At 39.7% G+C, this 16,665-nt stretch overlaps 1 protein-coding gene across 3 annotated transcripts in view; it reads right to left on the bottom strand.

The window, feature by feature from the left end:
- The window catches only part of DTWD1 (DTW domain containing 1), a 211,738-nt gene that overhangs the window by 106,854 nt on the left and 88,219 nt on the right, over positions 1–16,665 (bottom strand). The window contains exons 9-11 of one of the 3 annotated variants that reach the window (XR_009500834.1): positions 15,837–15,913; positions 7,142–7,284; positions 5,119–5,139 (exon numbers count right to left, since the gene is read on the bottom strand). The gene's annotated coding sequence lies outside the window, so the exon portion shown is untranslated. Of the gene's footprint in view, positions 1–5,118; positions 5,140–7,141; positions 7,285–15,836; positions 15,914–16,665 lie in introns of those variants that run through there. The other 2 variants (XR_009500833.1, XR_009500835.1) reach the window with 2 other exon arrangements.

Consider the following 16,665-nt stretch of genomic DNA (forward strand, 5'->3'; position numbering starts at 1 on the left):
CACAGTTTCTTAGCTCCTTAGTTTAAGAGAAAGAATAGCAAAGTGAAATGAAGCGAAAGTGTACCTATTAAAACATAATTGTTGACATCACCAGCTGTCTCCTCACCTTGGTAAAGAACATATTTTTCAGAGTTCTTACACTATCTCTATTTCTTTTGGCTTAACAATATATCGGCAGGTAGTGATCTACTTATTACACAGCCAAAGAAACTAAGGCTCCAAGGCCACACAGAACACTAATGGAGGATCTAGGGCTAGAATTCAAGACTCCTGTCTGGCTGACGATTTCTAGCAATATGAAGTGAAAGGCAAAAGATTCTCTTCTCCAACTGGTTGAAAACATTTCTAGAACAGCTTTCTAGAGGTAAGCATGTCATGTTGCCTTTTAAAAAAATTTTTTTAAGCTGGCCACATCCAGCTGCCATTTACTGAGAACCTATCCTACTACACACTGTACTAAATTCACCACACATATCATTTCACTGCTTTTCACAATGACCCTGTGGCAGGTGATGTTGTTATAGTTATTTTATAAATGAGGAAACAATTGCTTTAGTAGATTTAAAGTGCTTAATTTGTCCAAAGATACTCAATAAAAAAGAGGCCGCACCAGGTTTTAGAATCTGGTTTGACACCAGTGCCATGTTCTTCCAGCTCTGTTACATTTCTGAAATGAAATCTAACCAAATGCACAAGTCCATCTTCTATCTGTGCTTCCTCTGAGTTATCTATATGGCAGGGTATGGCATTCTTGGCCTTCTACATGTAATGCAGAATTGTTTACTCACAGAAATTTCATCTTCCACTGTAATTTTATATTTATACATTTCTCTAGCCAAGTTATACCACATGTACTCATTAACTATTTTTTAGCTTTTGCTGTCATATAAGTGTGGCCATATGAATCATTCTCATGTACACAATTATAACACTGCTAAATAGGAAAAAATGACCACCAATGGTAAAGTTAGCCTAGTCAATATGCTTAGCTTTTGTAAAACCATAAACAAAATCAGGAAAAAAAATTTTTTGAGCATTTTGCTGACAGCTTTTGCATAAGCCAGTAACCACAAGGAGAATATGGACATTTCCTTAACCTACATCTATCCTTCCTTAGATGAAAAAAATATTAAAATCCTATTAGCCATAGACTTGCCTCCAAAAAGGTCCAATTATGTCTCTATTTTTCAAGATTTCTTTTTTGTTCTTAACTTTGGAGATGTGGTGACTGGTTTTTCTACTGCCTCCAAAGACATTACTGAGCAATAAATGTGTTGATGGTGTCCACAGAAAGCAATCAGATGCACTGTCCTTCTGTGAAGGAAGTATACCAAACTTCATCTATTAAGTCCTTGCCCTGAGAGATGAGAAAATAAGCACACTTCAGTTTATCCCAACGTGCCTTTTCTCTAATTTCTGATTTTTGTCAGTTATATTATTTTTACAATTTAAAGATCTGTAACAGTTATATTTTTTCTGTAACCATATTTTCATAATTGTTTAGTCTTAATTCTAAATTTAAATCTATTTCCTATGTACAACAGTTGGCTTTTAAACCACAGTTTCTTTATTCCCAAGTTTTAAATTTTAATTCATATCTTATTGGCCTGGTTTCATTTTCAAGATTTTTCTTTTTTTCATGAACAAATTATGGGTGCTGTAGTCTGTGGGTTTTTGCATGCTTGAGAATGCCTCTTCCCTTTATATTTGAAAAGCAACTTACTTGGGCATAAAATTCATACTTCCTTTAGATTTTTTCAAGACTGTTCCATTATTTTCTGGTATCAACAGTTGCTGTGGACAAGTCTGAGGAAAACGCAATTTTCCGCTTTAATGTTAAACTTCTTCTGCTTGGATGCCTATATTATTTCTTTACCCTTAAAGTTCAGTAACTTCATCAGAGTGTGTCACAGCAATCTTTTGCATTAATTTTTCTTGGCACTGGGCATGATTTTTTTCCCACCTACAGATTCACATCTTTATTTCAGGAGGGTTCTTTCTGGTAGCTTTCTGAATCTTTCTTGTTGATTGTGTGTGTGTGTTCTTTAGGAACATGGGGTATTTTGTATATTTTACCTGTCTATTGTCTTCCCTGTAAGTTACAGGTATCTTTTTTTTTTCATTTTCTCTGTATACTCTTCCATAGGCTGTTTTATATTCTATGTGTCATTTAAAATTGTACTTATTCTATTTAATGTTTTTATTATTTCATTATGATTTTCCTCTAATGTAATATTTTTCTTTGCTCTTCCAACTTGCTCTATTAATTTCCTTATTATCTTTCATTGTTCTACACCTTCTTGTTATCTCTAATTGAGCCTTTTTAAGTTTCAAATTTCTTTGAAATTATAATGATTTGAATTAGTTATCTTTTTCTTTAATTAATTCTCTCTTTATCTTCCTTGTATTTGTCTCCCCTACCTTTCCCCACCTCCCCATCCTAATCTGTGTTTTATACTGATGCTTTTCTGGTGATTACATATCTGATTGGGGTCAGGTATTCTTAAAGAACATAAAGGGAAGAGATGGGAAATGAAGTTAGGAAGCCCATAGCTTCAGTTCAGTTTGTCCTACTGGAACTCGTCTCCAGAGCTCATCTTCCTTTTGCTCTTAAGGCCCATCTCACCTCAGCCTTAGCCACCTGGCCCATGGGAAAGCTTCCCCTTCTTCCTATGCTCTCCTGTACCTATTAATCTGTATCACTTAGGAGGAGAGACTACAGGAAAAAACTGGAAGGTCAGCGTGATTTTGCCTTCAGCTATCTTGTTGTACCAAGTAAGGTCTCTCTGGCAAGATCATCCCCTTCTCTTAGAGTTGGCACATGCCTGTGGATTTGATTGCTCTAACCGAAGGAATATTGGACAGATACTTTGAACCTTTAATGCTCACTTGTAGAAAAATCTGTGTCCTACTGGAAGTCCGAGGGCAAAGATATTGGATGTCAATGCCTTCCCTCACTGAAGTTTCGGTTGTAAGCGGGAATTGCTACTTTTTTCACGAAACAAAGACTGACAAACTGGGTCAGTTTGGGTTTTCAGACTTGCATATTTGGCAGCAATTTTAAAAAATGAATGAAGTAAGCATGTTACATCAAGGAAAACAACTGACAGTATTTGCTGACAACAATAAAATTCAAGCTTTCAAAATTAGAAGTTTTAAAATCTTCTATTCACCACTACAAACTTGATAGCTTCTCAATACATAAATACTTTTCTGATGATATTGGTGGTGATTTTAACAAATGTGATTTTTTTCATATTGCATAATGAAACTGTGTTAACACTTGTAAGATGTGCATAACTCCATAAACCAGTATTTTCCAAATGGCCAATCATGTATGCTACAAAATATTCCATTCAAAGTGCAAGGGAAATCAATGGATTTTAATGTAACAGAGTAGTAAATGACTCATTGATATAGTTTCAGATTCTACATTGCAGTTAACCTTTAAGAAACTACCACTTATCGAGTTTTGGTGTAATATCAAAGAAGAATATCTAGAATTATCTGGAAATGCTTTTAAAATAATTTCCCTTTTATGACTGCAATCTGTTTGAGGCCAGAATTTTTCTTCAAATACTTTAACCAAAACAATATATAGCAATAGATGGAACACAGACTGAGAATCCAGCTGTCTTCTATTAAGCCAGACATCAAAGAGATTTGCAAAACTGGGAGACAGTGCCACACTTATTAAATTTTCTTGTTTTGGAAATTATAGCTATCTTTACTAAAATATGTTATTTATGTTAGCATGAAATGAGGTTGTTATTGTTATTTAAAAATAAAGTAATAAATAATTGCTTGAAAAATTTCTTTGTTTTAATTCCTAATACAGTAAATATAGGTATAATTCACATAAACAGAAGATTTTTGGAACCCTTAATAATTCTTAAGAACGTGAAGACATCCTTAGACCAGTAAGTTTGAGAATCTCTGTGTTAGATGTACAATGTAGTATAGCAGTAAGTGGTGCAGGAGTGCAAAAGTAGAAGAAACACTATGGGTTGGAATTGGCTTTGTTTCAGAGTGGGATGCAGACCATAGATTGCGAAGATTCAGATGTGAGAAGCAGAGAAGCAACAGTGTGAGAAAAGGTGTGGTGATAACAGTGAGGGTGGCTTTGCAGGACGTTGAGAGTCCCTCTCATGCTTCAAATCTCTCCTTCTTCCACCTCATCTCTCTGACCCTTCTTTTGTCAGCACATTCCCCCTCCTCTCTCTTTCATTCGCTTTTGCTCTGGCTCTTGCTCTCTCATCACAGCTGGAAAAGATTCTCTGCTTTTAAGGACTCATGATTATATTGGGTCCACCTGGAAAATTCACATTAATCTCCCCATCTCAAGGTATTTTACTTTCATCACATATACAAAGGCCCTTTTGCCATGTACGGTAACATTTACAGGTTCTGGGGATTAGAACATGGACGTCTTTTAGGGACCATTACTCTGCCCACCAGTCTTACTCGGTTCAAGAGGCTATAACAAAATACCATAGATTGGGTGAATTATAAACAACAGAAATTCATTTCTTACAGTTCTGAAGGCTGGGAAGTCCAAGATGAGGGTCCCAGCATGGTTCAGTTTTGGTAAGGGCCCACTTTCTGGTTCAGAGCCAGTACCTTCTCGCTGTGTTCTTACGCGGTATAAAGGGGGAAGGGACCTTTCTCAGGCCTCTTTTATAAGGGTACTAACCCCACCCATGAGGGCTCGTCCTTCAAGATCTAATCACTTCTTAAAGGCCCCATCTCCTAATACCATCACCTTGGGGATTAGGATTCAACATATGAATGGCGGGGATGGGGGGGAAGCACAAAATTCAGACAATAGCACTACCAAACCATGGGATATTTTTGAGCAAGGAAGCATAATGACAGTGGTATTGAAGGAAAAAAGTTCCCCAATAATTATCCAGTATGGAACTGACCTGGTGCCAAGTTTGGGGCAGAGCTCTGAGCTGTGGAAAACAACTTCCATGTGTTTTTAATGCAACACAGATGACGTATCCAGGAGGACATCTGCTGACATCCTGGAGGGCAGATCACTTTCCCATTGCCTGTGCTACCCACATTTGTCATTCAGGTCACCAAGGGGACAATCCTCCATAGCTTCAAGAAGCAGCTTCTCCTCATTTCTTACCTCTGAAATATTCCATGAAAAGAAAGGATGCAGAATTGCCATACTGGATCTTAGAAACCAATATGTTAGCAGAGCAGGGAATTTTCCCCTCTCAGGACCTGGGGTCTTAGGGGTGACCTTTCACATGAAGCATTTAGTTAAATAGTGTGGTGGGGTTACTGAACCTTAAAGTCAGAGGCAACATCTGAATGGGTTTTGGGTTGCCACCAGTACTCTGAAGAAGGAACAATAAGCTTAAATGCTTTTGAGTAAGAATTTATCAGGAAGGCTAAATTATGAAAAAATGCTTGAATTAGACGAAAGAAACCCACAAGATGGATGTAGTTCAAATATTTTCTAACATAAGCTTCCTTTGGAAAGTAATTTAAGTGTTTGTTTGCCTTTCCATCGCATTTATGTGTGATATGTTGAGTAATTAACTAAGGAGGACAGAAAGGGAATCCCTGTGGTATAAATTCCAGGAACAATTGCAGACTCATCCAAAGGTCACTTATAAATCAGAACAAGCCCAAATTCATAAGCTAGCCTCAAACAGAATCAAGTATCCTATAAAAATAAGACAAAATTACAACAACCATTATTTCCACCCTCTCAAAATATTTACAAGAAAACAGGACACTGTTTCTTCAGTCAGGCAAATAACTCATCCAGAGCATTCTTAACTATTGATGCTGCATATTACAGCATAAGAAGAACTTTGGCATTTTGCAACTTGCATTGTGCAAAGTATATTATCTGTTCAATTCTCTTGGGTGTGTGCAGTTGACTATTTTTGTCTATGCATATATTCTTGGGGAAAAGATGTCATAAAGTCAGGACTGTTCTTAAGCAGAACAGGCAATATTTGCTCTAAAACTTTCTCAATTCTCTTTTGCAAGATTTTCTTCTCCTGAGGAAGCTATCACAACCTTTCTCCCTGGAACCTACCCCAGGCAGCCATGACATTGTTACCTAGAGCTCTGCACTCTCCTATCCCTAGTCCTTTGACAAGTCTCTAAATTCTATCTTCTCCTTTTGGACCCAAGGTGTTGTCCAGCTAATTGCAGACAGATGTAATGGATTAGGTTCCCTTCTAGGCAGTGTAACATCTGTAGCCTATGGACACCCCCACTCCCACTTTAGTTTTTTTAGCTCATAATTTGGGTAGGTTTTTTGAATATGTGAATAAAAGGTGATACCCAAAAAGGGAGAGCCAGGGAAAAGTGCTAACTTTGGGGACCCTGGGAATCTAGTTGGGAGAATGCACATACTGAGGCTCCAGAAAGTAGGTGTGAGGAGGGTGGAGAGAGTTTCTAAAAGGAAAGTTTTAACATATTAAAGAAAAATTATGTCTACTTCATAGGTTTGCCCTTGCTTCTGGCCTGCCATTTTTTGTGGGCCTTTTCAGTGTCTATCAGTTGCACTGAGAAGGCAGTTAGGTTCAGCCATATGGCTAAATAGTTTGTGACCTACTATGGGAATCACTCATACTTGGCAATTTTGTTTGAACTCCCAATTTCATTTCGGAGTTCAAGAGGTAGAAACAATGAGCCTTGGGAGATGTGGGTTTATAGCATGCCACATCCAGATCAGCCAAGGGACACCGCCTGTTATAACCCTCAGAATACTCTGCCTAACCTTGGAATGCAGAAATGGCATATCAGTGCCTCAAGCACTAACCTTGTTATAAACTGGACTCTGGGTTTGTTTGTCAGAGTCATCCTTCTCCGTTGTTTCACACAGAACTACATGCATTGCAGATGCCCCTTCTTAATACCAATTTATTTTGATTCTTCATGTATTAATACTCTTCGATGACTTAGAATGTGATTTATATATTTATTAGGGTTAAAATTTGGGTATTATAATATTATCATGTGGATTTGTGGTTTGGAGGGAACAGAACTGAACTAGGAGTCAGGAGACTTGGATTCTACTCTGTATTAGTTTAGATAATGCTATCTGCTGTAACTAACAATCCCCAAATCTATAAAGGCTTAAATGTAACGGAAGCTTATTTCTCACTCAAGAAAGGTCCAAATGTGTATTCTTGATTGACGTGCTGCTCTCTTCCAAGTGGTAATTCAGGGACCCAGGATCCTGCCATCTGGTGGCTCTTCCATCTTTAAGATGTGCTTTCCAAGGTTGCTACGTTCATCTGTATCAAGCTGAAAGAAAAGGAAAGAGCAATGAAGGATTTTTCAGTTTTTAAACTGAGTTTTTTCTTTTAATTAATTTTTATTGGAGTATGGTTGCTTTACCATGTTGTGTTAGCCTCCACTGCACAACATAATGAATCAGCCATACACATATGTTTATCCCCTCCCTTTTGGACTTCCCTCCCCTTAGGTCACCACAGCGCATTAGGTAGAGTGCCCTATGCTATACAGTATGTTCCCATCAGTTGTCTATTTTATACATAGTATCAATAATGTACATGTGTCAATCCCAGTCTCCCGATTCCTCCCACCCCACCCCTCTCCCCCTTGGTATCCACACATTTGTTCTCTATGTCTGTGTCTCTATTTCTGCTTTGCAAATAAGATCATCTATACCATTTTTCTAGATTCCACATATATGCATTATTATATGATATTTGTTTTCTCTAACTTACTTCACTCTGTATGACACTCTCTAGGTCCATCCATGTCTCTACAAATGACCCAATTTCACTCCTTTTTATGGCTGAGTAATATTCCATTGTATATATGTACCACAACTCCTTTATCCATTCGTCTGTCGATGGACATTTAGGTTGCTTCCATGACCTGGCTATTGTAAATAGTGCTGCAATGAACATTGGGGTGCATGTGTCTTTTTGAACTATGGTTTTCTCTGGGTATATGCCCAGTAGTGGGATTGCTGGGTCATATGATAGTTCCATTTTTAATTTTTTATGGAACCTCCATACTGTTTTCCATAGTGGCTGTATCAATTTACATTCCCACCAACAGTGTATGAGGGTTCCATTTTCTCCACACCCTCTCCAATGTTTACTGTTTGTATGGGCCAGACATGAAATGGGTGCATAGCATTTCAACTTACCATTCTTTGACTAGAACTCAGTAATTTAGCCTCAGATAACTGCATGGGAGGCTGAGAAATTTAATCTAACACTGTATCAAGGATGAAAAGGAAACAGGTTGGATGACCAGCTAGCCAGTCTTTGCCACATAATCCTAGTACTGCCACTGTTTATTTGATCTCTCCCTTTAGATTGTTTTAATAGTAAGAACATTTTCTTACCCATTTTTCCAACTCCAGAATATTTAGAGAATTGCCTTACATATAGTACATGCTCATTACTGCATGCTTACCTGATAGACAAAAAATGAATAAATAGTGTTGAATAGTCAAAATTCTGCCCTCTCTACAGCTCAGGACATTGGGTGTTATTCTAAAGGACTAAGAAATATTTTCCCTCAAGAAGTCACAAAATATCTATCTCAGGATCTCTTTGACTGTGGAGGAGACGAATATTAATGCTGCAGCCAGGACAGGGCAGCTCAAGAGGAGAGACTGCTGTGAAGAGCTGAATATCAGAAGAAAATCTGATGAAAGAATCAGTAACTAATTAGGACCAGAAGGTGGACTCTCCAGTACTCTCTTCATGCTGTCCAGGTTCCCTGGGAGAACAGAAACTGGTCTAGGTGGGTTGCGGAGGACTCTGACCGGGCTTGGAGCTTTATCAACAAAGGAGGGCATGTGTGATGGTCATGAAAAGAACAGACCTATAAGGATGTCACAGCCTGGAGAAGAACTTGCAGCAGTCTGCATGGGAATAATTAAGCAATGATAGATCCCAGAACAAGAGGTGTCCTCTCCAAAAACTACAGGCGATGCTGGGGACATTGTGGGGGCCTGGGCTGGAATCATACTACTGTCTACACCTAGTACCTCTGTTCTATGAGTAGTTTGTAGCAAGCATGCTTAGCAGGGAACATTAATTTGGGAGTCGAAACATCTGGGTTGTATTTCCAGACCCATAACTAACGAGCTATGTGAGCTGGGCAAGTCAGTCTACCTTTCTCGGCATCATTTTCATATTTATGAGGAAGGGTTGGATTAGATGGGTGATGATCAATAATAATTTCTGCTGAAATTATTCAAAGTAGTCAATCCTAAACTTGCTTACCCTGGCTTGCCTGTTCCCTCCCAAAATCTTGCTCACAGTTCTCCCCTCTCTCACTCCCTCTTGCCCAACTTTGGTGCTTCCGATTCATGTGCTGAAGTCCTAACCTGACCCCCATGGCATCATATGCCCCCTTCTACTGGAATCTGTGAACATTACAAAGTGTCTTTTCAATGGCAGTCATCTCGTGATCTGTTGGCCTTACCATACCTAAGCAATAATAAAACCTATATTAAAACAACATAGGATGGAACCTACGTGTCCCCTGAAGCAGATATCTCTAGAGTCCTTCAACTTTGAGCAATCTTTTATCCTCTTACTTTAGATAGGAGAGTATTGTACTGTTTTAACAATAGATATTTCAGTTATAATAAGTTATTGATCTTCTGAAGTTACCCAGTCATTAATTCCAATTTTTTTCTGAATCAGGAATTACAGAAAGAGAAATTCCACAGAAAGTCTTGTGTAAAAGTCATTGCTTAAGTGGAAGCAGGGGAAAATGGGGTCCTGTTTTAGGAAACCTTTCATTTTGCTTTATTATAGTTGAAGGTAAATAATCATTCTGGTGTGCTTTTTTTGGACTTCTGTTAACTTTTTTTTACTTTCCTTAGCTCTTCTCTCTTCTTTGCTTTTGGGTCAGAGTAGTAGAAGCTCCCTCCTGATAGTATATGATGGGATAGGTTAGGAATGTATGCTGGGAAGAATCAGGAAAATATTGGGGTAAAATTATCCTTTTAAAAGGCATATGAACATAGTGCTTTGTATGCAGTGTGTCCTCAATAAATACTTTTAAATGAATCTATTAACAATAAATGAACATGTGCTTTTGCTATTATTTTATTACACAGTATCTGTATTGAATTGTATCCCCACTCTCAAATTCATATATTGAAGTCCCAACCCTAGTACCTCAGAATGTGATCTTATTTGGAGATAGGGTCTTTACAGAGGTAATAAACTTAAAATGAGGTCATTAGGGTGGGTCCTAATCCAATATGACTGATATCCTTATAAAAAAGGGAAATTTTGAAGGCAGACACGCATATAGGGAGAACACCCTGTGAACATCAAGGCAGAGATCAGAGTGATGCTTCTACAAGTCAGGGAACACCACAGATTGCCAGCAAACCACCAGAAGCTAGGGGAGAGGCCTGGAACAGAGTCTTCCTTACAACTCTCAGAAGGAACCAACACTGCTGACACCTTGATCTCAGATTTCAAGCCTCTAGAACTGTGAGACAATAAAATTTTTGTGTTTTTTAAAAAGGACATGAGTATAAGACGAAACACAAGAAATATATCCTAGTATATGAAGAACTAGATTACTAATGGGAATATTATGGAATATTTCCTGAATGAATGAACTAAGCTATAAACTAGTATAAACAGTGATTGACTGTGTAGTCTTAATCTATCACCTCATCCTTCTTTGCCTTTACTTTTTGTTTGAAAAACAACTATTCCAACCTCTCTCTAAATATACTTCATAGAGATGTTGTGAGGAATCATTTGACTTTCTGGAAGTTGCTTTCAGTTACTATAAATTTGCAGAGATAGATTATGTGTAAAGCAAAATTATGTAAGCATTTGTGTAAGGGAATAAACACAGAAGTGTTTTTCAGTTGAAGAATTAATACTTTGACTCAAGTTATGGCTAAAAGGTACCATAGTTATTGGAAATCAAGAAAACAATTTAGTCTTTCTTTCAGAAGTTCTGTGTGAATTTTCTACTTTTGTTATTTATTATGTTTGGTTTTGAAAATGCACCTATTCACAAAACCTCTGGGCAGTTGGACAAAACAGATGTATAATCCTCTGAAATGGGACAGGACTAAAATTAAAGTATGATTGGCTGAACATTTAAGAACACAATGAGGGAAAGGCTCACCTTTCTCCTCTATCTGAAGTTGCCAAGTGAAACCTTCCAAATATTCTAGAGAAAGAGGATGCCTCTGACTCATATTCTGTTTGCCTTCGAGTCTTGCTCAACTTTTTTTTCCAATGGAAAAAGTAAGGACGAAGGAAACAGAGTAAAAGTCAAGGAACTAATTTTGCGTGGGAGGAAAGTACAGCTGTGTAATCTCTGGGTTATGATTGTATAGAAAGAAAACTTTGTAAAAGAACACAAATCTTAACTTATTCAATGCTTTAATTTGAAGACGAAGGTAAGATGTTAAAGAATGGTGGGACCGAGGTGCTCCTTCAGAATCATGGCCTTTCTCTGTGTCTCAAAGACACTTGAAAGATTGCAAAACTTTCCTCCAGAACCATTTCTAAGGCTGGAGAAACTGCCTCTTCTGCATACTTCAAATCTATCTGTCAATGGAAATTTAACACCCCCAAAAATGCTAGCTTCGGATATACAAGGATTGAAATGTTCACAGAACCCTCTAGGAGTGTATGAGTTTGGCTGGATTTATCTTGCTCTAAGGTCAATTGAATCCTGAAAATCCTAAAGTCCCTTCCCTCAAATAAGGAATCATAGGTTCAGGTGAACAGTACTCTCTCTTGCTACAAAAAATAAATTGATATCGTCTGTAGGACCAAGACTTCTGGGGCAAAAAGAACAAGTAAAAATTAAAATACTGGGTGTACCGTTTAGCCCAACTCTTTCATTTTGAAGATGATGCAGCGGAGGCTCAGAGATAGAAGTACGCACTGAAACATCCTGAGGTCCCTTCTGTAGGTCATGCGGAACTAGCCTCACCCCCAGGCCTCACTCCTGGTCTGCCCAACCTCTTGCTGCAGTGATGGGAGAACTGTAAATATCTCATCAGGTCTCAGTGAATCCTTGCCTGGTTGACTGAGTCAACTAGAGAGGAAGAGTTAGGGGTCCTTATGGCCACCCTTCCATCCGCACCCCTGCTCTCTAGATTCTGAAACAGTAGGGGTTCTGGGCGCAGGCCTTTGAGCAAGCTGCAGGGGTGGTAACTGAAAATGCCAGCGAGGAAGCAGGGTTAGCAAGGGAAAAACTAAGTGGTACGCATGGCCCTTGCATTTTCCACCTTTCCTTCAGTTTTTCTTTCCTTTGAAAATGTTTTCTTTTGAGCAAGACTAAAGGCAAACAGAATATGCATCAGAAGCATCTTTCTCTCAAGACTCTGGAAGGTCTCACTTGGTATCTTTAGATGGGGAAGGAAGGTAAGCCTTTTCCTCACTGACAATGTCTAGCCAACCGTTCTTCAGCTTGAATCCTGGCCCATTTCAGAGGCCCCTGGTTGTACATCCATTTTGCCTGACTGCCCAGTGGTTTTATGAATGGACATATTTTCAGACAAAATGACTTGTTTAGAATGGTGTTCAAATTTTAATATGCATAGACATCACCAGGAGGGCCTGTTGAAACACAGATTGCTGGGTCCCATGCCTAGTTTATAATTTAGGAGGTGTCTGGGTGGAACAAGTTCTAACAAGCTCCCAGGTGCTGCTGCTGCTAGTTCCAGCATTCAGGGCTAATGGGAACAATGGCCCCCAGGACCCAGCCTTAGACGTGCTCACCTTACCTGCTTCCACATCTCTGATAAGCCCCCTTTTTGTACTGACTCAGTGAGAAGCCATAGCTCATGTGAGAGGGAGACAGTGCCAATAATGAGCACTGTCATCTTCTCAGAGGAACCACCTTGCTGCTTTTATTCCTAACTCTTAAGGAACTCTTAGACTTCCTTTTAGGCTCTTTATTTATCTTACTCTTCACATATAAATGACCACAAAGTCCTAAAGATTCTGTATCCTAAGTATCTACAGAAGCTCTCCCCTACCTCTCCATCTCCTTTCTCACCTCCTTGACCCAGATGAACATGATCTTTCGCCCAGAATTCTGCAGCAGCTCCCTATTTGGTCTTCTCTTTCTCTCCACTATCAGAGCAAGGTTCCTAAAACAGAAATCTGATCCAAAAACTGGTCTGCTCAGAATTGCTCCAGTGTGTCCCCTTGGCTTTCAGGAGAAAGATAGAGGGGCAGCGATATCTTGGGGACATTTATTTTGCCTTTCCATCATCCTCTTCCTTCCTCCAATCATACCAACACTCATAGCATTCAAGATCACACTTGGCAGAAGGAGAAGAGGTTCAACTGGTAAACCTTCCACTTAAAACAGCTACCTTTCATTTTAGCTTAATGAGCATTTATAGCTACCTACTATCTGCAATGCCTGACACTTTTTGCTAATGCTCACAAAAATCAGGTGGGTTACTGGGAGGAAAGAATGAGACATAGAGTTAAGGAGCTCACTAAGGTTATATCGAGCTAGTTAGATGATAAATTTGGAAGAGAAAACAGGTCTCTTGTTGCCTATCCAGGTTTCTTGCTATTGAACCTCACAACAGCCTTCATTTGTTTTTCAAATGTATGAGTTAGGAAGTAGAGGGTAAATGAATAAGCCCTGGCTTCAGACACTCCAGATTAGAAAACTGGTTCTCTGATGAGGTAACCATGAGTACGTTTCTCACCTTTTTGAGCCTCCATTTCCTCATTCTGAATTAACCTTTGTTCATTTTTTATTATCCTTCTAATAATCCCCTTGTGGTAGCAGTACTCTAAGATGACCCCAGTGATCCCTGCCTCCTGGTATCCATGCCTTCATGAACCTTTCTCCTGTGGAATGTGGACAGGATATGCAACTTGCTTCTAACTAATAGGATATGGTGATGGGCATGAGGTATCCCTCCCATAATTATGTTGTGTTACAGAAGGGATTTTGCAGATGAAAGTAAATTCCTAAACAGTTTGACGTTGACTTAATTAAAAGGTGATTATCCTAGATGGGCCTGCCCAAATCAGGTAGTCCTTTAAAAGAGGGCTTCTTCTTTCCCTGAGCTCAGAGACTCCAGACAGCAGGGCTTCTCTTCCTCCTGCTGGCTCTGAGTTATACAGATGTAAGAAAATCAGTTCTTCCAACATCCACATGAACTTGCAAGAGGACCCCTGAGTCTCAGGTGAGACTGCAGCCCCTTGAGTGCAGTCTTGTGAGACCCTAAGCAGAGGAGCCAGCTAAGCTTTGCCTAGACTCCTGACTCATGGAAACTGTGAGATAATAATTACATATTGTTTTAAGCTGCTAAATTTGCATTAACTTGTTATGCAGCAATAACTAACGAATACATCCCTCTTTCCCTGTAATTTCACCACCATCTCCCCCTCACCCCTCAAAAAAAGGGGTAGAAGGGGACAAAGATCAAAGAGCAGACTCTATGGACCGAGTGGAGCTGGTTTGAGAGCAATCCCATCTTTACTCACCTGTAACCCTAGTTAGACAGAATGGCTTTCAGAAGTGCTGCTCTGAGAAACCAGATGGTGTATGCTGATGGGGTATAGTCTACCGGGGACAGAGGAGTGTGGGGTTGGACTAGAGGACATTTGTCTTTACTTTTTCCATAGTTGTGCCTTTTTCTGGAACTCTAGGAGGGAAGAGTCATGCCAGGGAAGAGGGTAGAACTGGCTCTGGAAGGTTAAGTAACAAAGAAGGCCATATCAGATGACTGGCACAGCAATAATGCAGGAGGTTGAGAAATGGAGCTGGGTTTGAAGACACAACACCCACAAGTCATAGTCTGATTCTGTCACTAGTTGTTTTAGGACTACAGTTCCTCACTGCACCTCTTGGGATTTTGATTTCCTCAACTCTAACACAACAGAATTATATGTTTGGTAGTTTCTAATTTCTTCAGAAGTATACTGCCTTTCTCAATTCGCAAGTGAAATAGAGAAAAGAGATGAAAAGCAGAGCTGTTCTGGTTAAAGCAGAGGACCCAGCATAAAAACTACTGCAGGGGATGAGCCCCAGGCTCTCTTCTGACTCAGGTATCTCCTCATGATGCTATGGCTCTCTAGCAGAGGCTGGCCAGGATACAGGCTGGGAGGACGCATGCAGGTTTAAGCACCTTGCCACTTGCGCAGGGGCCGTACAAGTGTGGTAGGGCTGGTGGGGAGCCAGCTCGTGTACAAGAGCATGAGCCCTACTCCTGCAGGGCCTCCAAGGCTCACATCAAGAACAGACACAGCTGTCTTGCTTCTAGCCATTCCTTCACTGGGCTCACAGCTGGTCAGCTAAAACTTTCTCTGAGGTTCCAAAGACTGCTCTACTCTGAGTCCCAGTTAGAAAGGGTGAACAACATAAGTTTCATTCTCATTGCATGAACTGCTCCAGGAAAGTCAGTCTGTCCCTCAGAGACTCCAGACAGCAGGGCTTCTCTTCCTCCTGCTGGCTCTGAGTTCTACAGATGTAAGAAAAGCAATTCTTCCACCATCCACATGAACTTGCAAGAGGACCTGCATTTCAACTTCACATGGCATCAAGTAGAAACTCCCAGCCAACCCGTACTCCCATCTTCAATACTTGGTTTTGCAATTTGTCTGTTCCTATATTATACACATCTCCACCCCCACCAACCCTCAAAGCCAGCATTATAAACACAGACAGTAGAAGCAAACCTCTCTCCAGACCTTGTCATATGGCTCCAGCCAATTCCTTGTATAAGAGCTTGTGTGTCTGTACGTTGTCTCAGATAGCTTCTTGTAGTGTGTAGAGAGAAGACTAAAGAATGAAAAGGATGTTCATGTTTTCATCCAGTGCATTTACTGAAAACCTACCATATGTCTGGTACCATTCCAGTCGCTGTGGATACAGCAGTGAACTAGATCGTTTCTACCTTCATGGAGCTTGCATTCTGTAGGGGGAGAGAAGAAATTTTAAAAAAAGTTGTGTAGGAGACATAAACAAACAAGAACATTTAGGGTAAATTAAGACCATTGAAAGAAATAAGCAAGGATCTGGGATAAATGGGTATCAAATGGGGTGGGGGAAATGACTTTGGTTATGGGCATTCCAGAAAGGCTTCCCTGAGGATGCAGCATTAAGCTGAAACTTTGAGGCTGAGAAGAAGCCAGTCAAGCCAAGATTCCAGGAAAACACTTCTAAGACACAGGTGACAGCAAAATCAAAGGCCCTGAGTCAGAAGAGAGCTCACCCTATGTGAGGAACTGAAAGATCAGTCTGGAAGCAGTGTGGGAACATTGAGAAGGTGGCATGCCTTTCGAGTGGATCCAGCTCTCTTTTGAAAACCTTAGCTGGAGTGGAATGTGTGGGTTGAGCTCTGGCTTTGCCACTTGCTACCCATTAGCAGTCTGTAAGAGTCAATACAGGGAACTCTGCTCAATATTCTGTAACCACCTAATCGGGAAAAGAATTTGAAAAAGGATAGATACATGTATATGTATAACTGAATCACTTTGTTGTACACCTGAAACTAACACAACATTGTTAATCAACTATACTCCAATATAAAATAAAAAGTTAAAAAAAAAAAAAAGAGTCAATACATTTCCCCAAGTTCCTGAATCAGCCGCAGTGGCAATCACCTGACCCCAGATGGCGCAGGCTGGTTCTTCAGGCCACTGTAATGATTAGATTGAATTTCTT

Source organism: Balaenoptera ricei, chromosome 2 (genome assembly GCF_028023285.1).
Source record: "Balaenoptera ricei isolate mBalRic1 chromosome 2, mBalRic1.hap2, whole genome shotgun sequence".
Taxonomy (NCBI): Eukaryota; Metazoa; Chordata; class Mammalia; order Artiodactyla; family Balaenopteridae; genus Balaenoptera; species Balaenoptera ricei.